A 27,385-nucleotide genomic window follows, 5' to 3' on the forward strand; every position below is an offset into this window, starting at 1 on the left:
CTGAGCCCATCCCCAGAGTGAAAGCAAGAGTGTGTTTACTATAGGCCTTCTCCTGAACCTTAAATATGAAGAGATGCCTGCTGTTGGGCAACTCCCACCTTTTGAAATTCCCAAGTTTTAAAAAGGCAGAATAAAGCTAGATTAAAACCCAAAGCATGAAGTGCAGTAAGGAAAGGTGCATTTTAATAGCTCTTACTTGTTTTTCTTGTATGCCATGCAGTGAAAAACCAGGCACATGGAGTTTTCCCTTTGTAATTCATGTTCCCAAGAATCAAAGGGTTTCTCACAGTCTGCTGCTGCTACAACAGAATGCTGCAGACCGGGCAGGTTATAACACTAGAAGTTTGTTTGGCTCTAAGCTTTAGAGGTCTAGAAGACTAGGAAGTTCAAGATGGGAGTCATCTTAGATGGCATCAAGGATAGAGAACTGAGAGAAGAGACAGAGGTGAGTTTGAGTCAAGACTCCTTCGTGTCAAGGACCCATTTCCAAACCAAATGTGTGAATCCATCCAAGGGTCAGAGCTCTTGTGACCTGATTACCTCTTCAGGATCCCACCTCCTGTCATCATAGCAATTGTTTGTTTTGTTTGGGTTTGGTTTGGTTTGGTATTTTGAGACAGGATTTCCCTGTGTAGCCTTGGATATCTTGGAACTCGTTCTGTAGACTAAGCTAGCCTTGAACTCAGAGATTCACCTGCCTCTGCCTCCCGAGTGCTGGAATTAAAGGCTGGGCCACCACTGCCTGGCAGCAATTAAGTTTTGATATGCACTTTGCAGGGTACATGTACACCATGAAAAGTCAAACAGAAGTGAAGGCAGGGACTGGGAAGACGGCTCAGTGGTTATAGGGCTCTCTGGGCAAGGATGGAGACTTGACTTCAGATCTGCAGAAGCACTCAAAGTTCCATGTTGTAGTGTGTGCATCCTTACCCCAGCGCTCCGGAAGCTTGAGGATCAGCTATTTCAGGGTAAGAGAAGCCTTGTTTCAAACAAGGTGGGAGGCAAGGACAGGCAACCATGTTTGTTCCCTGACCTCTGCAGATGTGCCATAGCATGGGGCTATGTACACACACACACACACACACACACACACACACACACACTCACCCTCTCACACACACACGGTGAAGAAAAATAGATTCTGTATGTCAGGGGAGGAAAGACAGAGCATAAAACATGGTTGGAACACAAGGGTGATGGGGCTATTGGAAGAAATTTACTCAATATAAAACTGTCAATGCCTCATCCAGATACATGTGGATTAAGAATGGAAAAACAAAGCAAAACACCTTGCAGGATGCAGTGTATTGCCTGAGGTAGAGGACATGCTTTACCTGTTCAAAACCTTGGGCTTTATACTGAGCACCAAAAAAGCTAACCAAACTGCTTTTGATTTATTTTCTGTATAGCTTTGAGGTGGGGAAGTAATGAATTATACCTTAAGACTAGAGGAGACAGGCCACAGATGTTAGCAACAATTATCTTTGGGGGAAGAATTAGGGTTTTCCTTCTTTGTAATCATTCTTTTTTTTTCATATTTAAAAAGATTATTTTGTTTTTAATTGTGCTCGTGTGTGTGTGTGTGTGTGTGTGTGTGTGTGTGTGTGTGTGTGTATGTGTGTGTGTGTGCTGGAGGGTATGTACACTTGAATGCAAAGTGGCCGAGGTGGCCAAAAGAGCATGTCAGAGCCCCAGGAGCTCAAGTTGTAAGCAGTTGTGAGTCAGATGTGGCTGTTGGGAACTGAAATCAGATCCTCTGACACAGTGATACATGATCTTAACCACTGAACCGACTTTGCAGCCCCGATTTCTTATTGTATTTTACTTTATTTAAATATATTGAAAACATCAAAGAAGGAACATGGTGCTGATGTTTTCTTCATTCCTTCTCTTTCCCTCCCAAAGGGCAGGTGAAGAGGGGGAAAAGCTGGTGAGAAATACCCACAAACATGACTACAGACCCAGACACGGCTCATAGAACTCAACCTTGTTACCAACTGGGCTTCTTTGTTCTAACTTCTTCTCCCTGTCATGGAACAGAGTCTTTTTGCTTGCTTTTTTTTTTTTTTGAGACAGGGCTTCTCTGTGTAGCCATGGCTATCCTGGAGCTTGTTCTGTAGAGCAGGCTGGCTTCAAACTCAGAGATCTGCCTACCTCTGCCTCCAGTGTGCTGGAATTAAAGGCTGTGCCACCACTGTCCAGCGGAACTGGATCTTAATAGCTCTGAGAGGGATGGTGTAATTTGTGTAAAGTGACTTGCTCATGTTGGAACAGTTTTTTTTTTTTTTTTTAAATTTTGTTTATGCATTTTTTGGAACAGGGACTCATGGTATAGTCCTGTCTGACCTGGAACTCACTCTGTAGACCAGGCTGGGCTTGAATTCACAAAGATCTGCCTGCCTCTACCTTCCAAGCATCAAGCTTAAAGGTGTGTACTACCACACCCTGCTATGCTTTGTCTTCACAAACTTGAAATTCTCAAGCAGAACAGAGTGTGGGAGCTAATGAATATTGAGCTGTAACCTCTTAATTGTGGTCTCTTTGTTGGTGTGAAGAATGTGATTTAGTGCCTCTGCTAAGGGCACTGGCATGTTCTAAAATAAACCACCTAAAAATAAAATCAGTCTTGGAGCTGGAGAGATGGCTCAGTGGTTAAAAGCACTGGTTTCTCTCCCAGAGGTCTTAAGTTCAATTCCCGGGCAGCCCCATGGTGGCTCAGAGCCTTTCCAATGCCCTCTTCTGGTGTGCAGCTGTGCATGCAGACAAAAAACCCATATACATGAACAAATCTTTAAACAATAAAAATAAAATAAATCTAAAAAATTATAAGTCTTTAAAAAAATTTAAGATTTCTTTTTGGGCCTATGACTTTCTTATTTCATTCAGCTGGGTTTTTGTGTGTTAATGTGGGATTTATTCAGGAGTTTATCTTCTTCGTTTCTCTTTCTTTGAATATTAGTTATTTTTCTGTTGCTGTGATAAAATGCTATGAACAAAAGCAACTTGAGAAGAAGGGATTTATTTTATTTTATTTTTTTTGGCTGAGCGCTGGCTGGTCACATTTTCACCCACACAGGCAGTAGAGAGAGAACGAGAAAGAAGTGGAGGGAAGGTATAAACCCTCAAAGTTCACGCCATGACATGCTTCCTCCAGCAAGTCTAGAACTTTTAAAGGTTCCAGAACTTCCCTGAGCAGCACCACCTCCTGGGGACCAAGTGTTTAAAAACATGGGCTTATGGGGGACATCTCTCATGCAAACCACCACACATACTTCTAAATCACATTTTGAATTCTCTGTTACAGGATTCACTCTGGCTGGAATCCATTAAGCTGGAAGTGAGTTTCTGGCACACCTGTTCAGCAGCATAGTTCTAATTTCCCTCTTTGGTGTTCATCTTACTCGCTCTCAGCTTAGCTTGGTGCAGGGGTGGGGGTGGGGTGCTGCTGAGGAGCCAGCAGCCTCAGCGTTCTGTAGTTCATGACCAAAGCAACTTGGGGAGAAAGGGGTTTATTCTGCTTACACTTCCGTATCACTGCTCAGGCCAGGAACTCACACAGGACAGGAACCTGGAGGCAGGAGCTGATGCAGAGACCATGGAGGATGCTGCGTATTGCCTTGCTCTCCATGGCTTGCTCAGCCTGCTTTCTCTTAGAAGCCAGGAACTCCAGCACAGGGATGCCCCCCCCCCCCCCCCCACCATGGGCTGGGCCCTCTCCCACCACTTATTAATTAAGAAAATGCCCTACAGGCTTGCCTACAGCTTGATCTTATGGAGACAGTCTCTTAATTGAGGTTTCCATTCTCTCAGATGACAGTAACGTGTCAAGTTGACATAAAACTAGCTGCTACAGCTGCTTACTGGATTGCTCCCCATGGCTTGCCCAACTTGCAACTTTTTATCCAATCCAGGATCACCTGTCCAGGGCTGGTACCGCCCACAGTGGGCTAGCTCCTCCTACATCAATCATTAATCAAGAAAATGCCTCTCCCATCCTGGCCTACGGGCCAATCTGAACGAGGCATTTTTTTCTCAGTTGAGGTTGCCTCTTCTTAGGTGACTAACCAGCACACCGTTTAACCCAGAAGTCTGTCTGTGGGGTGGGTGTGTGTGTGTGTGTGTGTGTGTGTGTGTGTGTGTGTGTTATATGCACATGAATGTACAGGCTCATGTGCCCATGCACATGTGGACAGAGGCCAGAGTAGGATATTAGGCGTCCTCCTCTACTACTTCCACCTTTTTAAATCTTGAGACAGGGTTCCTCACTAAACTGGACAGAAGTTCACTGTCCTGCCCTGCAGGCTCCGAGGATCTGCTCGTCTTTGTCTCCAGCAAGAGTGTCACAGCACACACAGCAATGCCCAGCTTTTTACATGGGAGCTGGGTGTGTGAGCACAGGTCCTTCTGCTTGCAGAGCAAGCATTCCTACCCACTGAGTCATCTCCTCGGCCTTCAGAAATCTTAACAGACTTTTAAAGATGCAGAATTTGTTAAGCTGACCTTAAAAAGTATAGGGGAGGGGGGTGGGAAACAAAGACAAGCCAAACAGTTTTGACAAAGGGTGACGTCGGCTCTATTGCCTGATTATAAAACATACTATAAAGCTGAAGTAATCAGATAATCTTGTATTGCCACAGGCACAGTCATATAGAACGGTGGGATAGAAAAGGCCAGCCAGAAGTAAGCCCTTGCATGGATGGCCAGCAAAGATGCCCAGACCTTCTCCCAAGAAATCCTGTCTAAATAGCTCTTTGCTTAGACGTTCGGGTGTCTGAGGCTAAATTTGGGCCACACACCTTGCATAGACTTGTCTGCTATTTTGGACACCTTAGCCCAAATTTTTCTCTGTGTTACCAGGTTTGTCAGGCTCTGCATTCCTCAGAAGAAAGCCATGCCCTCACGAGGAGAAGTACCCTCTTCAGAGAGAAAAGCGGTGAAGGAGGTTGACCCCAGAGGGACTGAGCCACCCAGATGGGTTCTGGGTTTCGGTGGTTTTTTCATTTGTTCCCTTTTTCTTTTAATTTTTATTATTTGAGACAGGATATCAGCATTGCTCTGGGTATCTTCAAACTTGGAGCAATCCTCCTGCTGCAGCCTCTGCCATGCTGAGACTACAGGCATTGAAGTATCATTCCCTTCTCTAGGTGGGTTCTGGACTCAGCTTTTGTTCTATACACTAGAATCTAGAGAATTTGAGTGCTGTGCCCCAGAACTCTCTGGTGCAGCTGTGATCAGCCATTTGTTTCTTTTGAAATAAAGATGTAACAAGGAAAAACAAGCCCTTCCCAGAACTTTTCACCACCCGGTCTCTGTGACTGAGGGCTGAGAGCATGTCTAAAATCCTAGCTCAGCAGTGTGTGGAGTGCTCCACACACCTAGTGCCTAAGAACATGTCTGTCCCAGCAGCCTCCATGTCACCTATTAGGACCAAGCCTGCCTGAGCAGGACGCCTCCTGGTCTGCCAACTACAATGAATCTTTCCAGGATGTTGGCATACCTCAGGAAATGGACACACGAGGAGTAATAGGGTCTGTGCCTGTCTTCTGGGCTGCTTCCAGCTGTTGGGATGGTTTTCTTTCTTGTAATTCAGGAATAGGTGTGGTGAGCAGCAGGCATCTCTTCCTCACCAGTGGAGGCTAGTTCAGGAGGTGACTGCACCAGTTCCTGTGGGGACTCATGGTCCTGATTCTGTTTAGGGATTTACTGCAAAGAAACATAAATCCTTCCCAGGAGAACACTGAAAGGAAACTATATTCTAAAACAAAGATATACAACCAAACGTGTATTTAAAGTCATCCTCTTACAAACACTTATAACATTAAATTTTAACAATTGTCAGGCAACATAGACCTATAATCCAAGCACTTGAGATGCTGAGACAGGAGGATTGCCATGAGTTTGAGGGTTGCTGGACTACATATTAAGTACCGGTCTACCTAGAGCTATATTATAAGATCACTTGTGTGTGTGTGTGTGTGTGTGTGTGTGTGTGTGTGTGTGTGTGTCTGTGTGTATGTATGTGTGTAAGGGTGTACACATGTGTGCAGGTACCTTTGGAGGCCATAAGAGGGCGTGTCAGATCCCTGGAAACTAGACTTATAGCAGATTGTAAACTGCCTGACATGGATGCTGGGCCCTGAACTTGGGTCCTCTGTAAGAGCAGCAAATGCTCTTAACTTTGGAGCCATATCTCCAATGGCCAGGGAACAGTTTTTGTTTATGTTTTTTAATCACCACAGTGAAAGACCCTCCCTCCTTTCCTCACGGGCTGAGTGAGTACAGAAATGCACATTCCACCTAGCTCTTACCTTTGCCGCTGTCTGCTTGCATTTGTGTTTTCTCAATGACTAGTGTACATCGCTCTGTTTCTACGTTTACATCCTGTTTACTCTAAAGCTTATCAGACACAGGACCTTGTCACCTCTCCAGGCCATTAGGTAAGCTTGACTGTCAGTAATTTGACTCTAGACTTTCTGCCAGACAAGCACTCCACCACCTGAGCTGTATCCTCAGTACCCTGGAATTGATCTTTCTCCCCCCCCCCCCTCCTTCAGTGCTGGAGATTGGACCTAGGACCTTAAAAATGCTAAGCATGTGCTCTATCTTCTCCATCCCCACACTCCCACCCCTATTCAAACATTTACACACCCACCTCCTCTCCTCTCCCTCCTCTTCTCTCTTCTCCCTTCCTTTCCTTCCTCTCCTCTCATCCCATTCCCTCCCCTTCCTTCCCTCTCTCCTCCCTTCCCCCTTCCCTTCTTTCCCTCTCTCCTCCCTTCCCCCCTTCCCTTCTTTCTCTCTCTCCTCCCTCTCTCCTCTCTTCCCCCTTCCTCTCTTTCCCTCCCTCTTCCTTTCTCTCTCCCTTATTGTGGCTCAAACCCAAGGCTTTACCTATGCTGAACACATCCTAGAAGGAAATGAAAGGACCAGAGTTTCTCTGATACACATACCTGCTATGATGCTGCCTTTTCACAGGCCCAAAGGAAAGGAAACTATATTCTAAAACAAGGATATACAGTCAAACGTGTATTTCAAGTCATCCTCTTAGAAACACTCGTAACATTAAATTTTAGTAATTGTCAGGCAACATAGACCCATAATCCCAGCACTTGAGGTGCTGAGGCTGAACCAGTCATAGGCTGAAACTTCCAAAATGGTGTGCCAATTATCCCTTTTCCTTTTTGTAAATTGAATGGCTTAGATGTTTGCTATGGTAACAGAAAGCTGTCTGAGACATGGGTCAGCAATGTTGATCTGGCAGGAATGCTGGGAGGAGTCAATGAGAACATACTAGAAGAAGGCATTGCTATCAAACTTGGGGGACACAACCTGTACCCCAAGTCAGGTCTGGCTACCTGCTTTCAGTAAGCTAACACAAAGAAGAAGAAAGAAGAGGTTTATTCAATGTGGCCACCTTTGGTAGGATAAAGAGATCCAGTAAGTTGCCTCAAATGCCTCTTCAGGATCCTGGAGTAGCTTCAAGCTGAAATAGAAGGCCAAGGATATACACATCTAAGCAGACCTGGTGAAGATGTGGTCCAGCCCACCACTGGCCCATCATTGTTAGGGTTGACAACAAGTTGTTATAACTCTGTGAAATTGCTTTCTGAGAGACAAGCTCCCCTCTGGCTGGGGACTTACTCTTCACCGAGCATGAGATTTTTGAGAGGAATCCCCATTTCTTTGGTCCAATATTTTAATAGTAGGATAGCTTCACTTCTCCAAGGCCCCTTAGAGCACCACAGAGCTAGCACTAGGTTCCTGTCCTTCCCAGTCACATGGTGATAATTTACTACAATGATATTTACTTTGCAAAAAGAATGGAATTTATTGAATACCCAATTTCTCTCTCTCTCTCTCTCTCTCTCTCTCTCTCTCTCTCTGTCTGTCTTTCTGTCTGTCTCTTTCTTTTCAGAGTCTCACTATATAGCCCCAGATGTCCTAGAACTCACTGTATAGATCAGGTTGACCTCAAACTCCCAGAAATCCTCCTGCCCCTGCCTCCTGAATACTGGGATCAAAGGCATGCACATCATTCCAGGGTCTTACTGTCTAACTCAGGGCAGTTAGGTTGGTCTTGGACTCCTCGTTACCCCCACCCCACACACATATCAACCTCCCAAGGCTAGAATTACAGGTATGTACCACCATGCTCTGCTGTCTATGTCTTAAAGCAAAGGAATATCTGGAGCTGGAGAGATGGCTCAGAGGTTAAGAGCACCGACTGCTCTTCCAGAGGTCTTGAGTTCAATTCCCAGCAACCACATGGTGGCTCACAACCGTTTGTAATGAGATCTGATGCCTTCTTCTGGCTTGTAGGCTTATATGCAGGCAGAACACTGTAACATAATAAATAAATAAATCTTTTTAAAAAAGGGATGTCTAATCTTTTGAGAGTCAGTGGGGAGAAGAAATGGGGCATAAGAGGCAGAGTCCCCACGTGGTCCATGATTAACCCCATACAGTTTTATATGGAATCATCATTCAAGGCTTGAATAGCAGAAACATGAAAGACTGTTGAAGAGACATTAGATCAAGGGCCATGGAGGCAGCCAGATATGGAAGGGGTGGAAGAATTGCCAGCAGTGGATGGAAGGGGCATTGCCGGCAGTGGGTGGAAGAATTGCCAGCAGTGGATGGAAGGGGCATTGCCGGCAGTGGATGGAAGAATTGCCAGCAGTGGATGGAAGGGGCATTGCCAGCAGTGGATGGAAGGGGCATTGCCGGCAGTGGATGGAAGAATTGCCAGCAGTGGATGGAAGGGGCATTGCTGGCAGTGGATGGAAGAATTGCCAGCAGTGGATGGAAGGGGCATTGCCGGCAGTGGGTGGAAGAATTGCCGGCAGTGGCCCTTCCTAGAAAAGGAAGAAACTGTCCTCTGCTGGGGCTAGACTCTGTGACCTCAGTAACTCTATCAGGGGCTTCCAGTGTGGCTCAGTGATAGAGCTTTGCCTGCTATTTATTCCCAGTGCTATGTGTTCTATCCATAACACATGTGCGCACACCCACACACACACCCACACACCCACCCACCCACCCACACACACACACACACACATGGGAGGCAGGGGAGAGAGAGAGTTAATTTGCTAGTGCTGTGAAGAGACACCCTGACCAAGACTTATAAAAGAAAACTATTGGGGCTCATGGTTCCAGAGGGTAAGAATTTATGACCCTCATGGCAGGGCGGTTGGCAGCAGGCAGGCAGGGATGGCGCTGGAGCAGGAGCTGAGATCTAACACCTGGTCCATAAGCAAGAGGTAAAGAGGGAGCTAACTGGAATGCCATGGAATTTTGAAATCTCCAAGCACCCCTAGTGACACATTTCCTCCAACAAGGATACACCTCCTATTCCTTACTGAAAATTTCCACCAATTGGAGATCAGGTGGGGGCCATCCTCACTCAAATCACTATACTCCTCTGCCCGTGTTCCAGCCTGCTTCTTCCTCCTTCTCCATATCCTATCTGCTGCACCCCTTACTCAGCCCCCATAGTTTCTCAGCCATGCTTCTGACTTTGTCCCCATCCCTCTTCAGTCTGGAGTCTGGATGCCTGAAGACCCATGACAGAACCTTGGTGTCACTCATTACCCACCAGGGAACAACTACCATAGTATCCACTGCTAATTGCCACACACTAAATGCCCTATTTGACTGTAATCAATGGGTCCTTTTTAAAACTGGGAGTGAGAGGTGTTGAGGGTGAGCATTTTCATGCCAGTGGCTTTCTGGTTGAGCTTTAAGATTCTTGGTTCTGTGGCCTCTGACATTGTTCACTTTCTCTTCATCAGATTTACCATCCAATAACGCTATTGAGGGAGCAGTGGCCTCCACTGTCCCTTGTGGACGAGGACAAAAGTCAGAAGTCCCACAATACACCTTATCTTCAGGTCCTACGCTTCCGGTCTCACTTCTCACTGATTCCCCTCTCCTCTCACAGAAATATTGATCTAGAAGTGGTCACTCCAAGCTCCCCAAACAACCAAATCTCTTCTTGTAGCTTAGCACATTCCTGGAGTGTTTGCCCTGATTTTTGTAGCCAAAAGCCACTCACTCTTTATTGTCAGAATAGGAATCATTGATGCGTCACCTGAAGACAGTCCTGGTCACTCTTCTATGTCCACCCAGTACCTTTCTCTCCTCCTGGGGAACCTCCCTGTCCTCACCCATCTCCTACCCCTCCTCACTTCTGTCTGTGCTATTATTAGTCTGTCTGTATCCCTTGCTTACCAGTGAGTCTCCCATGCTATCCTGTGAGTGCTGGAGCCTGACACTAGAATGTTTTCTTTTTATTTATTTAATACTTTTTTATCTGTTGTACGCATGATTGTGAGTGTGCAGGTGCTGAGGCACGCATGTGGAAGCCAGAGGCCCATTTTCCAGAGTCTCCTTCCACTCCGGTGAGGCAGGGGTCTCTTGTTTCTGCCGATAGCTGACCGGTAAGCTTCTGGGATTCTCTCTCCCGTTTCTACCTCCTGCCTCATGGTAAGAGTGCTTTTCAAAACAATTTAAAGTAACAAACAAACAAACAAACAAACCAAAAACCTTTTTACATGCATCCTGGGAATTGAAGTCAGGTTGTCAGGCTTGCAAAAGCTTTTACCTGCCAAGCTACCTCACTGCCTCTTAGTGTCTTGAGACAGGGTCTCTCGCTGAACCTGAGTTGGCCATTTTGATTGGTTTAGCTGACCAGCAGGTACTTAGGATCTGCCTGTTTCCACCTGGGTTACAGGCATGTGCTTTTACATGCCTGGCTTTTATGTAGCTGTCAGGGATCTTAACTCAGGCCTTCAAGTTGTGCAAGCTCTTTACCTGCTGAACACCCCCCAGTCCTCCCTCCCTCTAGTGGCTTCATATGTATTTCAGACACCACGATTATCTGTTGTGCCTGTTGGTATAATGACATTTCTTAAAATTTGACATAAGAAGGAAAATATTAACAAGGGGAATTTCTGAGCTTGTTACATGCCAGCGGGCTAGCAATCTAGTTATAGGATTGCCCTCATCTTAGTAATTGGTTAGGCTGAAAATTACACTCCCAGAAAAATGGGACACTCCCATTTTGGGGGACACTCCCAGAAAAGCTAGTAAATTTTCTCAAAGTCTTTGTTTATCTATATGATGGCACGGTGCCACAAAATAAATAATTATACATGTGAAATATATAATTTGCTAGGTAATTAAAGATGGGATGCTAATTGAATCTACTTCCCCTCAGGCACTGTCTCCTAGCAATGAGCGTTTGGGACCAGCTGTGTGGGGTAGCTGCAGAATACAGCTTAGAACAAAGGAACCAGAAGAGAACAGTCCTAAATGATGGCACTGTCTTGTCCAATCCACCCAAAGTTGTTATACAGAAGTGCCATTCAAAGGCTCTCTCTTAACTCTTAGAAAAAAGGAAGCATTAGTCATGTCACACCCTTTTAATTTTTGCTTTTGGAGAAGCTTCTTTCGTTTAGGAGGTTTAAATATTTGAGGATGCAGCCAGTTGGCAGGCATTTTACTCATCAGTTTAATAGTGGATATCCATGAAAGTCCTTTCCTGACCTGGTGGAAGGTTTAAAATCATCCAAGCAAAGCTGCAGAGATGTCTGAAGAGAATAGCAGTTACTAAGAAACTCATGCTTTCTAGAACTTGAACTCAGCTCCTCCCACCCCCGCCTCTACCTCCTATGTGCTCAGATTACAGGTGTGCACCACCACACCCTGCATGGCTTAGTCTACAAATTGTGTTATGTATCTCCTTGTTGAGCAATTGCAGTTCTTTATATATCGTGGATATTAAATCTTTGTCAGGTGTGTGGTCTCAAATCACCCCCATTGTGTAGATTTCTCTTTCACTGTCATGGTTATGTCCTTTGAAATACACAAGTTTTAAGTTCTGAGGTCCATTTTATTTTTGCCTTAGATGGTCATGCTTTGGCATTATGTGTAGGGCTCCCCTGCCACAACCAAGGTCAAGGCTGATTCTTGTGTTTTCTTCTGGGTTTTTACTGTTTTAATGCTTTTATTTAGGTCATTGATCTATCAGAGTTAAGTCTTGCATGTGGTGAAAGAGAGGGTTCTCTGCACCTGGGAACCCTGCTTTCCTACAACAATGTTGAAGAGACCGCCCTTTCCCCCATTGGATGGACTTGGCCCCCTTGTTGAAAGCATTTGACGGGAGCATGGGCTTTTTTCTAAATTTGTGTAGTCCATCGGTCTATGAGTCTGTACTAATGCTAGATCGACACAGTTTGGGATTTTAAAAATTATTTTTATCCTTTTTTTATTTATTATATTTGTGTTTTAATTTTACACATCAGCCATGGGTTCCCCTGTCCTTCCCCTCCATCCCCTGCCCCCACCTTCCCCTCAGCCCCTCCCCTCCATTCCCATCTCCTCCAGGGCCAAGACTCCCCTGGGGATTCATTTAAACCTGGTGGATTCAGTATAGGCAGGTCAAAGTGACAGCGTACAGAATGGGAAAAGGTCTTCACCAACATCTGACAGAGGGCTGATATCCAGAATATATAAAGAACTCAAGAAATTAGACATCAATATGCCCAACAGTCCAATTAAGAAATGGGCTATAATTGGACTCCTGGAGCTCCACCTGGGGCCTGGCTGAGGAGCTCTGCATCCACTTCCATCAGTTATTGGATGAGAGTTCCAGCACGACCATTAGGGTGTTTGGCCATCTGATCACCAGACTAGGTCAGATTAGGCTTTCTCTCGTCCATTGCCAGCAGTCTACAGAGGATGTATCATTGTGGATTTCAGGGGACCTCTCCAGCACTCTGCCCATTCCTGTTCTCATGTGGTCTTCATTTATCATGGTCTGTTATTCCTTGTTCTCCCTTTCTGTTCTTGATACAGCTGGGATCTCCTGCTCCTCTAAGCTTTCTTTCCCTCAAACCTTGCCCTTCATTACTCCCACTGTCATCAGGGTTGTTCATGTAGATCTCATCCATTGCTCCAGGAGTCCAATTGTCGAGAAAGAGGAGGGACTGTAAGAGCGTGAATTGTTGAGACCAAGATTGGAGAGGCACAGGGACAAATAGCCAAACGAATGGAAGCACATGAATTATGAACCAAAGGCTGTGGAGCCCCCAGCTGGATCAGGCCCTCTGGATAAGTGAGACAATTGAATAGCTTGAACTGTTTGGGAGGCACCCAGGCAGTGGGACTGGGACCTGTCCTTAGTGCATGAGCTGGCTGTTTGGAACCTTGGGCTTACACAGGGACACTTTGCTCAGCCTGGAAGGAGGGGACTGGACCTGCCTGTACTGAATCCACCAGGTTGAATTGAATCCCCAGGGGAGTCTTGGCCCTGGAGGAGATGGGAATGGAGGGGAGGGACTGGGGGGAAGGTGGAGGAGGGGGCAGAAGGGGGAGGACAGGAGAACCCATGGCTGATGTGTAAAATTAAAACACAAATATAATAAAAAAAAAAAAAGTTTAAAAAAAAAAAAAGAATAAGATTCCACTGGGACACACATCCCCCCCCACCAAAAAAGAAATGGGCTATAGAACTAAACAGAGAATTCTCAACAGAGCAAGTTCAAATGGCTGAAAGACATTTAAGGAATTGCTCAACATCCCTAATTATCTGGGATTTTTTTTTTTTAAAAAAACAATGTATCTTTATTTTATGTGCATTGGTGTATGTAAGTATGTCTGTATGAGGGTGTCAGATCTTGGAGTTCCAGACAGTTGTGAGCTGCCATGTGGGTGCTGGGAATTGAACCTGGGGCCATCTGGTAGAGCAGCTGGTGCTCTTAACCACTGAGCCATCTCTCTAGCCCCCAGTTTGGGATTTTTTTGAGGTTAATTGTGTGTACATGCATGTATCTGTGTAGGGGTATATGCATATGAGTAAACTGTCTGTGGAGTCCCGAAGACTGTGTCAGATCACCTGGAGTTGGAGTTACTGGCAGTGGTGAGCACCCCATGTGGGTGCTGGGAATCAAACTCAGGTCCTCTGGAAGAGCAGCAAGTGCACTTAACCCCTGAACCATCCCTCTAGCACAGTTTAGACTAGCAAGTTTGTTTCATAGTAGGTTTCAAAGTTGGAAGGTGTGAGTCCTTCAGTTTTCTTGTTTTTTTTTTTTTTTTTAAATGCTTTAAAAAAACAAACAAAGAAATACCAAAACAACCACAGCTTCCTCTTTCTTCCCCAGGGATTACCGTTTTCATCATCATGCATGTGAGGACACCTCCATCTGCAGCCTCTGCCCATGAAACTCCTTTTGGAAGCCTAAGACACTTTGTGCTTGGGGCTAAATCTTTTTTGAGCCATGTTAAGAGAGCAAGTGAGATTGGGATTTGAGGGTCATTTCTTTCTTTAAATTTGTGTGTGTGTGTGTGTGTGTGTGTGTGTGTGTGTGTGTGTGTGTGTGTGAGAGAGAGAGAGAGAGAGAGAGAGAGAGAGAGAGAGGGAGAGAGAGAGAGAGAGAGGGAGAGAGAGATTGATTGATTGATTGATTCATGGGGGAGTTTGTATGGTAGATATCTGCACCAGAGGGGTGCTGTATCACTAAATACAAGGGTGCTTTTTTTGTGTGTGGTTCAGACAGTATCTGAGGTCCAGGAGCAGCGGGGTGGCACCGCCATGTGGGAACAGCGTCATAGCGTCATTTGCATGGAGAAGCAGTACGTAATGGAGGAAGGCAACAAGAGAAGACATTCTAGTGGTTCAGAGGATGTGATAAAGAGAGATGACAGCAGCCTGGCAGTGCTGGCGCATACCTTTCACCCCGGCCCTTGGGAGGCAGAGGCAGGCAGATTTCTGTGAGTTTGAGGCCAGCCTGGTCCATAAAGCGAGTTCCAGGACAGCCAGGGCTGTTAATACAAAGAAACCTGTCTTGACACCCCCCCCCCCAACACCCCCCGCAAAAAAAAAGAAGGATGATGGTAACAAAACCCAAGACTTGGTGGGAGTGAGTGGAATACCTCTGGGAAGTTTCTAGAATCTCAGTCCTGCTGGGGAAGAGAGGCCCCGCTGCAGAGCTGGGGTGGAGCCTGGTGTGGAGACCCGTGAATCAGAAGGAGTTGTCTGAGTAGTTGGTGCTGTAGGATTTATAGGCTCATCTCACAGAGCTCTGTTAGCCTCAGCCTTTCCAGTTTCCAGAGGACCCATTGTTCCCAAGGGGAAGGCGGAATGTGGCCCTCACCACACATCAACAGGTGCAGGAACTGCGAACAAGCGTCAGGCACACCCGAGTCTCCAGCTCAGGTTCCGTAGCCACCACCCTAGCCGAGGCCCTCGTCACTCCACACTGCGGTGATTGAAATAGCCTCTTGCCTGCCCTCCCTGCCCTCGGGCTTACCTCTGCCCTAAACCACAAGGCAATCCTCGGCATCCTAAAGTACCCACAACAGTGTCAATACCGTGTTGTCCATTACTCAAGAATGCTGTCGAGCTTGGACCCAGGACTTCTCTCTCTAGAGCAATCTCAAGGGTTTCCATGGTTCTACCTAAGCCTCACACTCTTCTCTTTGCTGGGGCTTGAATCCGGAGCCCTGTGTTCAAGATTTCCAGGAAAATATTCTGCCACTGAGCTAGTCTCCAGCTCTGAGTTTGCCGGTTCGAAGCATTCCACAACTGCACCCGCAAACAAAGCAATTTCATTTTTTGTTCATTCAGCATTTCAATGATTTCCTGACCATCTAATGTTTTTTGGACAGTAGACACTATTATTAGGCTGAATCGTGTCCCACCCCAAGATCCCTGTTAGAGTCCTGCCTCCAGTGCATAAGAAAGTGACTGGATTTGGAAGGGGTAATTAAGCTAAAATGAGTCTATCTTCATGGACTCTTTCTGGTATGTCTGGCCTTAAAAAAAAAAAAAAAAAAAAAGATTAGGTCACAGGCACACACAGAAGGTGACCATGTAGGACCTAGGGAAGGGACACTTATATTTGAGACAAGATGAGAGGCCTCAGGAGAAATCAGTCCTTCTAGCATCCAGAACTGAGGGAATATAAGCATCTGTGGTTTGAGCCCCCAGTGTAGTACTTTATTATGGTAACCCTGGAAGGCTACCACAGGCCTTTGCCAAACCTTCCTTATAGTGGCATTTATAAAAATAAGGTATATTTTGCAATGAAACTTCTAATTTTAAATTGCATTTTTATTTTTGGGTCTAAGGGACTTGAACTCAGGGCCTCACATATGCTGGGTATACCCACTCTACTGTTGAGCCATGCCCCAGCTTCAACAACTGAAGTTTTAAGTTTAGCAATATGCATACACATCTTTCATGTTGGGATATATGCTATCTACTGAATTCCTTTTAACATGTGCATAGCATTTCATGTTCTTCCATCTATCTTTCAATGTGTATGTATGTCTGTGGTGTGTGTGTGTTGTAGATGTGTTTGCATGTGCATGGGTGCACAGGAAGGTCAGAATTTGATGACAAGTATCTTCCTTGATTCCTTTCCACCTTGTATGTTGCGGTACATTCGACCTTGTTTCCATTTTCCAATTGCTGGGATTATAGGCAGGTTGCTGCAATGTCTGCACATGCCTACTCTACATTTATATGGGTGCTAGGGATCTGAACTCTGATTTTCATATTTGTGAGGCAGGCACTTTACCCACTGATGTATCTTCCCCATCCTGTAGTGAGCTTTTTTGGTTGGACTGCCCCCAAACAACAACATAGAGACTTAATATTAAGTATGAAAGCTTGGCTGTTAGCTTAGGCTTTTTCCCAACTAGCTCTTCTAACTTAATTAACTCTTTTTTTTGTTTGTTTTGTTTTGTTTTTTTTTTGTTTTTTGAGACAGGGTTTCTTTGTGTAGCTTTGCACCTTTCCTGGAACTTGCTTTGGAGACCAGGCTGGCCTCGAACTCACAGAAATCCACCTGGCTCTGCCTCCCGAGTGCTGGGATTAAAGGCGTGTGCCACCACCACCACCGACTGGCTAACCCATGTTTTTAATTTACATTCTGCCCATGTGGCTCGGGTACCTCTCCTCAGTATGGCACATCCGTCTGTTGTTGAAATCTGAGCACCTAGATTCCTCTTCCTCTTCCTCTCTCTCCCTGGAAATCCCGCCTGTCCTCTCCTGCCTACCCATTGGCCATTCAGTTTTTTATTACACCAATCACAGTGGCACATCTTCACAGTGTACAAAAAGATTATCCCACAACACCTTCCTCTAGCTTTTAAACAGAAAAATGCCAAAGATGTCAATTTTGTTAATTTGTAGCGACTATAAAATGAGTACACACTGTATTTAAGGATCCACATCACTTTCAGAATACAAAGATTGCTTAGACCATAGTTTTCTATGGAAAGGACTACACATGCCACCTGAGACAAAAAACGAAGGCTGAAGAATTTCTTGACTTTCTCAAGGCTGTTCCAGGGGTAAATGCTCAGCTCAGGAGGGTCCATGCCCCAGGTTTGTTCCCATTGTGTCGCAGTGCAACTGGCCAGGGGAGACCATGCGTGTCTTCCCATTCCTCTCCCGTACCCCACGCAACAGTCACTGTCAAGCAACAAGGAGTCAAAGAATGTGGACACAGCCACGATGTTGGAGACATCTGGTCTACCTCATCTTTTTGTTTTTTCTTTTCTTCTGAGACAGAGTCTTATTATGTAGCCCTGGCTGGCCTTGTGTCCCCAGTCCTTCTGCCTCAGTCTCCTGCATGCCAAGATTGGAGGCTTATAGCACCATGTCTAGCTTGCTTTCTCCTTATAGGTGAAGCTAAGGATCAGAGTTTTGCCTCCTAAGAATGAAATCATATAATCCATGACCCTCTGTGCCTGTCGCCACCCCCATCAACCCTTATCTGTCCTTGTAGAACTCACGCCTGTCTTTTAAAAGCAGGCATCTAATTGAATCCATCTCCTACACCAGAGCTTCCTGTTTGTTTTATTTGCCTTCAAGCCCCCGCATCTCACCAAAGCCTCGAGGCTCCAAAGCTAGCCTAGGCCTGGTGCTTCAATACCTTCCTGGAGTCACAGTGGTCTTGCTATTCTGTCCTCTTTTCTGCTTTTTGTTTGCTATTTTAGACAGGGTCTCATGTACCCCAGGCTAGCCTCAAGCTTGCTATCTAGCAGAGGATGGCTTTGAACTTCTGATCCTCCAGCCACTGCCTCCTGAGTGCTGGCATTATAGGCATGTGCCACTATGCCCACTCTTGTGTGGTTCTGGAGATCAAGCCTAAGGACCCATGTACACAAAGCGAACATTCTACCAACTGAGCTTTGTCCCCAGCTCCTCTTCTCTGTTTGTTAATAGCCAAGTGTTTATCAGGAAATGATTTAGTGTAAAACATGCTGGGATGTGCTCGAGGAAACAGAATCAGGTGGAGCCTTAGTAAGCTCCATAAAGCCAGCCTTCCATAGCCAAGGGCTACACATCTGTGGGCTCCATCCATGGAATCTACCAACAGAGAGCCTACCTCGGTTGAGGTTTACAATTGGGCCAATACTAACATGTGCCTACTTTTCTTGTCAGCATTAATGGAACAAAAAAGTATAACCAGGGTTTGCACAGCATTTGTATTATGTTAGATTTCTAAGTAATGGGAGTCTGAAGATTGCTTAAGCCCAGAAGTTTGAGTCCAACCTAGTGAGACTTTCTTTCTTTCTTTCTTTCTTTCTTTCTTTCTTTCTTTCTTTCTTTCTTTCTTCTCTCTCTCTTTCTTTCTCTCTCCTTCCTTCCTTCCTTCCTTCCTTCCTTCCTTCCTTCCTTCCTTCCTTCCTTCCTTTCTTTTCTGTCTGTCTCTTTCTCCCCCCCCCCCTTTTTTTTTTGGAAGAAAAGAAGCATCAGCAGGGATATGTGTAGGTTCTGTGCAAATACTAGACCTTTTATATAAGAGGCTGGAGCATGTGTGGATTTGGGTATCAGGGGTAAGGGGAGGGGAGGGGGCGCAAGTCTTGGAGCTCAGAAAATTGTGAGTCTCAGATGTCAGAGATTGTACTGCATGCTGGACTTCGGTTTGGCTCCTGTGTGATTGCCTTTAAGAAAGTATTTTACTTGTTTTTATTTTACAGGAGCTCACAGTTAAGAGACCTAGATATTTTAAAGAGATATTGAACTTTTAGGCCATTGGCATTTTTAAAGATAGTGGGACTTTTAAAGTTGTATTTTATAATGTGCTGGCTGTTCTTGGGTGTCGACCTGACACACCTGGGAAGAGGAACCTCAGTTGAGGGATTGCCTCCAGAAGATTGGCCTGTGGGCAGGTCTGTGGGGGCGTTTTCTTGGTTGCTAGTTGATGGAAAATGGTCTACTCCTATTTGGGCAGTGCTTTCCCTGGGCAGGTGGTCCTGGATTGTATAAGGAAGTAGCTGAAGAGAAGCAGGAAGCAAGCCAGGAAGCAGCGTTCCTCTGTGGTTTCTATTTCAAGCTCCTATCCTGGTTCCCTTGATGGACTGTGACCTGTGAGATGCAATAAGTCCGTTCCTCCCTAAGCTGCTTTTGGTCAGTGTTTCGTCACAGCAACAGAATTCAAGATAGGACAGAAGAACTGGACTTCTTTTCTGTGTCAACGTAGCTAACAGCCAGAGGCAATTAGGAAGTTTTTAAATCAAGTCAAGCAATACATAAACAGATGTAACTTATTATATTTCCATTTCTGTCTCTCTGTGTTACACCACACACACAAACACATATAAGCACACATTCAGTCACATAGATTGAAAACTTCTAACCAATAAAACTCTGAATCTGAAACTTTTTGAGTGGTGATATGATACCATAAACAGAAAATTCCACACCCAGCCTCATGTGATGGGTACAGTCACAAGGAAGGGATATAAAATTACCTTCAGGCTATGCAGACAAGGTATATGCAGAATACGAATTAATTTAATGTTGAGATTTGGGACTTACCTCCAAGATTCTTTATTATACATGTTCTGACATCCCCAAATCGGAAAGAAATCCAAAATCAGAACCATTTATCTTTCCTGGCATAAGGGATGAGGATTACTCAACCTGTACACGATGTTGAGAGTGTTGTGGGTTTTATTTTCCAAGCCCTTTAGCGAGGTAACCATGGCTCTGAAACACTGCAAAGCTTCCTGAGGCATGCGGATAGCAAGCAGTGTGCGGATGTGAAGCTGAGGATTTCAGCCCGTGTGTGAAGTCCTGTCCCCTGTCCCTGGATAAGGGTGACCTGAGCTACAGCCAGGCAAAGGAGGGTGAATAAAAGGGGTAGAGAGGAGAGAGACCATCACAGGCATACCTGAGAGCACACGCATGCCCTGTGAGGGGATGAAAGGGACCTAGAACAATTCTGAAATTCCTGACATGGTCACCTGAAAGATGGTGCCATCCCCGAGGTAAAAGAAAGGGGAAGCCACAGAAGCAGGGAAGGCATTGCTGTGATGCAAGGCAGAAGGGGGCAAGTGACCGAGACAGAGAAGTGGGGTGCCTGGATAAGAGTATCAGGGAGCCTCTGAGGGCGTCCAGAACTTCAGTGGGCTTTGAATGAGGATGAAGCAGCTCTCATCAGGCAAGGCTATGATGGGGAAGATCTGAAAAGAATAAATAGGGGGGATGTCAACTTTCCAGCACCAGAACAAATGCCTGAGAGAAGCAACTTATAAAAGAGAAGATTTGTCTTGGCTCACAGTTTTGGAGGTTTTAGTCCTTGACAAAATGGCTGTGTTGGCTTAAGCCTCTCTAGTGATGCAGCCCATCATGGCAGGGATTTGTGGCCCACTTACATCATGGGCCAGGGAACACAAAAGGGGAAGAAGAAAGGTCTGAGGGTTCCCCCAGGCCATTTCAAGAACATGATTCCAATAAGTCCTCCAGGTTCGCCCCATTTTTTTTCTATTTAAAGTTGGCAACCAAGCCCTTAACACGTGGGCCTATGAGGAACATTCTAGATAAAACTATAGTAGGAAGCTTGCAGTTGTAAGCAGGGAACAGTGGCAGGAGGTTTAGTTAGGGCACCCCTCCTGTAGACTTGAATGGCAGGAAGAAGAGGATGTTTTAGGCAGAAGGGAAAGCCCTTGCTAGTGGAAATCCACAAGGGCTAACCTTGGGTAAGTCAGAATAGATAGTGGGAAGAACTTTGAGTAGAGTTTTGCATTAACACTGGGACAAAGTAATAGAACCTTGGATAAGGACCCCAGGGTTGGAGAGAAGAGGATGGTGTAGTGACCAGGAGTGTGGCCTACATGTGAAGACACAGTGTAGGGAGGTAGGTTCAAGACCATCTTGAAAGTTTTGAACTTGGGGGTCAAAGCAATGAATTCAATTTGGAGGAGATGGCTTGAGATGACCAGCTTGGGTCTAGTTGGTAAGAATGGCCCAGAAGGATAAGAATTTGGTAAAAGCCAAGATTAGAGTTGGCTTCATCCTGTGAGGTTACAACTGAAATCCTGGCAGTGGGAAGGAATGAGTTCAGAAGTCAGGAGGTGGAACTTCAAAGGAGGTGGAGTGAACTAGAAGTCACTCCGAACACTGGCCATTTAGTACATTGCCGTTTCTTTAGTATTTTGGCCACAGGGTAGATTTCAACTTTTGCCTTTTTTCTCTACTTCCTGTCACTGCAGTTTACATGTGATTTTTTTTTAAAGGGGCTTTTCCACATACAGAGGTTCCCTGACTTATGATGGTGCCATGATTCAATTTAGGACATTTTGATTTTATGATGATGTGAAAGGGATGTGTGTTCAGTGGAAGCCAGACTTGGGATTTTGAGTATGAATCTTTTTCATGGCTATGGCTTTGTGCTCTTACCTTGGGCTGCAGGGACCATAGCTCCCTATGAACTTGACTCTACATGGCATACTGCCTGCTGAGCCTAGATCTGGGGTAAGGCAGGTGCTGTAAGTGTACTTTTGTTTTAGTGATAATTTTAATGATAATATTGTGATGCAGTCCCATCTTAAGTCAAGGGGCATCTGAATCCATGGAAAGCAATGGCAACTAAAGCATAATAGACATGAGATTCTCCCCCTTCCTCTTCTCCACCCCCCACTGCCCCTTTTTCTCATATCACTGTGCAGTTCAGACTGGCTGTGAATTCATCATATAGTCTAGGCTGGCCTTGAACTCATGGTCTTCCTGCTTCCATTTCCCAAGTACTGGTGTGTACCATGGTGCCTGGCTCAGAGCATACAGTTAATACCAATACAGCCAGGATGCTCTGAGGGGCTCGTAGATTTCACTCCGGTTCTCTACACCCTTTGCCCCTCTGGGTCCCTGTCTGGGCTTTGACCTGGCTGGCTTCCTTGTTGGCCTCACCCGAGGGTGCCTGCTTTTACAGCTGGCTTTGGGGTCAGAACAAGGCCCTGCCTTGTTTTTTGTTTTCTTTGACTAACATGGCTGCTTATTCTGATCAGGGCCATTGGGAATCAGGACACTCCTCGGTTCAGACCAAGAACACAAGGACAGATAAAGGAGACACCATCAGAACTAGGGATGTGGCTAGGTGGTGCACTGTGCCATCCAGGGCAGAGTTGTGGAGCATGAGCTGAGGCTGCCGGGAGAAGGGAAGAAGTGTTCTCTCTCAACAGTCACATATGACCCAGTGTGGAGATGGGGAAATCTGGACCGAAGTGTGGTCCCTGGCAAAGAGGAAAGGGTGCTGGTGGCCGTTGATATATTTTACTCATTGTCCTCAGGCAGGTCTGGCCAGAGTGACTGCAAGGGTCACAGAGGATGGAACAAAGGGAATCCCAGCCTCCTCCCTGAGGTGCTTGACCTCCCCTTTCCTTTCCCTTGCTTGATGGCTGCTCCTTTCTCCTACTCTGTTCTCGGGTCCAGGTGACGAGATCACACAGAAGCAGAGGTCTTGATGTGTCCCCAGGCTTGCTACCCTCTGTGAGATGGAGACTGGCCCTGCCATTCTGAGAGTCCTGTCTTGTGGTTCATTTAGAATGAGTCCTCTGGTCAGGGCTTCCATTCTCCTCATGCCTCCTTTTCTTGCTGGCTCTCTTGTCTTATAACTGGCCATGCTTTCTCTTCCCTTTTCCTCCAATAAAAGTTCCAAACTGCTCTGGAGAGATGGCTCACAGGTTAAGAGCATTTGCTGCTCTTCCAGAGGACCAACGTTTGACTCCCAGTAACCTTGTCCAGTGAGTGGCTCACAACTGCCTGTAACTCCACCTTCAGGAGATCCGATGCTCTCTTCTGACCTCTGCAAGCACCACACATGGATAGCACCCACCTACACATATGTAGCACCCACCTACACATATAGCACCCATCTACACATTAGTACACACACACATACACACACACACACACACACACACACACACACACACACACACACACACAAAGAAAAATAATTCTTTTTGAAAAAAAGTGTATTTATTTATTTTGTGCATATGTGTTCTATTGACTTTACACCAGAAGAGGGCGCCAGATCCCACTAGAGATGGTTGTGAGCCATCATATGGGTGCTGGGAATTGAACTCAGGACCTCTGGAAGAGCAGCCAGTGTTATTAACCACTGAGCCATCTCTCCAACTTCAGAAAAACAAATCTTAGAGTGTTGACTTCAGCCATTCAAGTACAAGGAGGGGAAAAAAAATCACCATGGAAAAGAACAAACATTAAAGTTGATTGATTTTGTTTAAATTCATGTCCACAAGAGAGCAGTTCTAATAACTTAGCTTTCATGATGGCTTTTCAGTCACTGTGTTTCCTTCAAATTGTTGGCTCAATTCTACCAGACACCCACTATTTCCTTGAAGGCAACCAAATCTATTGTTGATGATGTTGCAAATACACAGTTGTGTCCAAGTAAGCATTGCCCAATCTTCAGACTAAACTATTGTGAGACTGACAATAGGCAACCTCTTTCTCCTGGAACCTGTCTCTACTGTAACAATTTGTCTCTTACGTCATCAGGGTGTTGCAACATTGCCCTCCTGCTTCCCTTTTTTACCTAATTTTTGGTTGTATGTATTCACTTATGATGTGTGTGTGGTGGGTGTAGGTGTGAAGCATGGCATGCATGTAGAGGCCAGACGATTGCTTCGTGGAGTCCTTTGTACTTTTGTGTGGGTTCTGAGTACTGGACTGAGTCCTGGTCAAGTACACTTACCCATCCAGGCACTTCACTGGCCCTCGTGGCTCTGTTTTTTTCTTTTTAAAAACACAGTCTTGGTGAGCAGGCAACACTTTAGGTGTCCACCCCTAACGTCAGATGCACAAAATTTGCATTCTAAATCCTGCTGCTAATGAATCCCAGCACTTGGGAGGCAGAGGCAGGTGATCTCTATGAGTTCGAGGCCAGCCTGGTCTACAAAGTGAGTTCCAGGGCAGCCAGAGCTGTTTCACAGAGAAACCCTGTCTTGAAATGAAAAATGAGAGAGAGAGAGAGAGAGAGAGAGAGAGAGAGAGAGAGAGAGAGAGAGGAAGAAGAGGAAGAAGAAGAGGAAGAAGAAGAGGAAGAAGAAGAGGAAGAAAAGAAAAAACAACTTTTGTCTTCATGGCCCAATATTCTAATCTCTGAATGAAGGGAATGAGGAGTTTGCCCATTAATAATGTGCTAATAAACTTTGTCGCCATCAGTTCTAGTAGAAGGGAGATACAAACTCTGCTGGCATTTGTCAATGTCTGAGAGGTAAATCATTAAATCATTTCACATCACCAACTTCAGCACCGGTGTCCAGCAACATTCCGCATTTCCTGAAATTTTAACAATAGGCTTTGTACGGGCAGCACTGGCTAGAAATAACAATACATATTATGTCAAGGCTGCAAATGTTATTATCTTCAGCCTAGGCTGGCCTCAAGCTCACTATAGCCAAAGCTAACCTTCTGCCTCTATCTCCTGGGTATTGGGATTATACCACCATACTTGGTCTTGGCTGTGCTGGGGTTTGAACCCGGGGCTTTATTCTGATAGGCAAGTACTCTACCAGCTGAGCCACCTCTCTATGTTGAATCTTGAAATTCTGCTGTATTTTAAATCTTAAATCCCATTCAACCCTAAAAGACTGAAATCCTGTGATTCTGATACTGGGTCAGTATACACCTGAAACTTTGTTCACAACACTTGGGGATCAGCATCCTGATTCCAGCTGGCTATGGTCCAGATTTCGATAACCTCCCATCTTGTGTGGTGACACTGGTCTGATGGTCTGAAGGACAGTGACTTTGAGTTGAGACATTCGGCTTTGCACTGCTCCTGAGGGAGAGCTGCTCAGCCTTCCCTGTGGGTCAGACAGGCCATGAGTCATCCTGTGTCATTCCAGCCACTGTTTCCCAGGGTGCTGGGGAGCAAGGAGGCCAGAGAGCAAGAAACCAGCAGAGGAAAAACAGGGAGGAGGAGAAAGGGCCCCTCCTTGGGCAGGGCCTCCTAGGCAGGTGTGAGTCACTGCTCCCTGCCCTCCCTGCCACACCTCTGAATGTCAGTCAGGTGGAGAATTCGCCTAGACCAAGCACCCTTGATCAAGTCAGAACAGGTTTCCTAAAGATTGGGCCCATTAAGACTAATGACCTCAGAATAGGCCAATCTTTTCTGAAATGTGCTTTTTGTTCTGTTTGTAGTGAGAGCTGAAAGTATTGGAAAGAGAGGGAGAGAGAGGGAGGGAGGGAGAGAGAGAGAGAGAGAGAGAGAGAGAGAGAGAGAGAGAGAGAGAGAGAGAAGGGAAGGGAAGAGAAGGGGAGAGGGAGAGGGAGAGAGAGAGAGAGAGAGAGAGAGAGAGAGAGAGAGAGAGAGAGAGACAGAGAGAGAGAGACAGAGAGAGAGAGAGAGAGCTAGCAACAAGCATATTTTGCCTGTATCTAAGAGGCTGGGGAAATGGCAGAGAAAAGGGCTGGACTTACAGTGTCTTCCTGACCTTCCTGACCAGATTGCTGAAGAACTAGTGAGCTGAGAGCAGTGAGGAATGTCTGACATGGTTACTTACAACTTAACTTACTGCAGTCAATATCTGTCCATCATGAGTGCACGTGTGCACAACACTGTTACTGAATTACAGGAAGAGCTAGCATGGGTTTATAGGTGAACTTGAAATCCTGAGGGACGCAGCTCACTCACATCAGGATGGATATTATCCAAAACAAAAAATAAAATAAAATAAAATAAACAGAAAAGAACAGGTGTTGGTAAAAATTCAGAGAAATTGGAAGCCCTTAGCACCGTTCTTGGGAATATAAAATGGTTTAGCCATTTCAGGAGACAAAATGTCAGTCTTTCAAAAAAAGTAAACATAGAATTATATGACCCAGCAATCCCACTGAGTATACACTGAAAGAATTTGAAACACGGTGTGTGTGTGTGTGTGTGTGTGTGTGTGTGTGTGTGTGTGTGTGCATATATGTAGGCATGTGCATGGTGAATGTGTTGAAGTCAGAGAAAAACAAGAATTAGGCTTCAACAGGGTCTGGTCTTCCTGTTCACTGCTGTCTATACCCGGCTACCTGGCCCTCAGCTTTTGGTTGATTCTCCTTTATCTGCCTCCCATTGCCCTAAAGGCACTCTGGGGTTACAGATAAGTGTGCTACTGCATCCAGCTTTCACATAGGCCCTGGGGATCGAAACTCTGCTCATCAGGTTTGTACAGCAAGTGCCTTACCCATTAAGTCATCACCACAGCCTAGAAGTAGGGTCTCAGAGAAATAAATATTTGCACACCCATGTTCATTCCAGCCCAAATGTGAAAGCACCCCAAATGCCCACTGATGGTGATTAAGTAAGCTGCGCTATACTGTACAATGGAATAATATTTGGCTTTGGAAAAGAAGGGGATTCTGACACAGGTTGAAAGATGGGTGAGCCTTGAGGACATTATACAAATTGAAAGAGGCCAATCACAATACACAATTACTGCGTGATTCCACTTACTTGAGTTTCCTAGAATAGTCCAAGTTCATAAGGACAAAAATGGGAACGGTGGTCCCCAGAGACAAAAGAAGGTAACTGTCTTCCTTTTCTTTTCTTTTCTTTTTTTTTGTGGAGCTGAGGATTGAACCCAGGGCCTTGTGCTTGCTAGGCAAGCACTCTACCACTGAGCTAAATCCCCAACCCCTCCTTTTCTTAATGACTACAGTGTTTCAGTTTTGCAAGATGAAGAGAAATCTGCGGATGGATGGTGGCGTTGGTGGGGGCAGCACAACAAATGTATTTAATATTGCTGAACTAGATACTTAAAGTGATTTAGATGGCAAATGTGATGCTATGTATATCTTCCTGTAATTTGAAAAACAATTCTATATGCACAGCAATGACCAAAAACCTTGGGGACAAACGGCCTGGATTTTAAGGTTTTACAATAAATATGACTTTGACCAAGAAATGTGACTAGTGTGAGTCTGTTTTGTCCTATCAGAGACAGTGATGACAAGCAGTCCCCAAGGCTAGCCTAAGGTTTAAGCAAGATAGTACAGGTAAAGCTGTTGATATGCTTTTGGCATACAGCAAGTGCTCAATAAGTGTTAGCTATTGCTATTATTGAAACATGC

Source organism: Onychomys torridus, chromosome 5, assembly GCF_903995425.1.
Source record: "Onychomys torridus chromosome 5, mOncTor1.1, whole genome shotgun sequence".
Classification (NCBI taxonomy): Eukaryota; Metazoa; Chordata; class Mammalia; order Rodentia; family Cricetidae; genus Onychomys; species Onychomys torridus.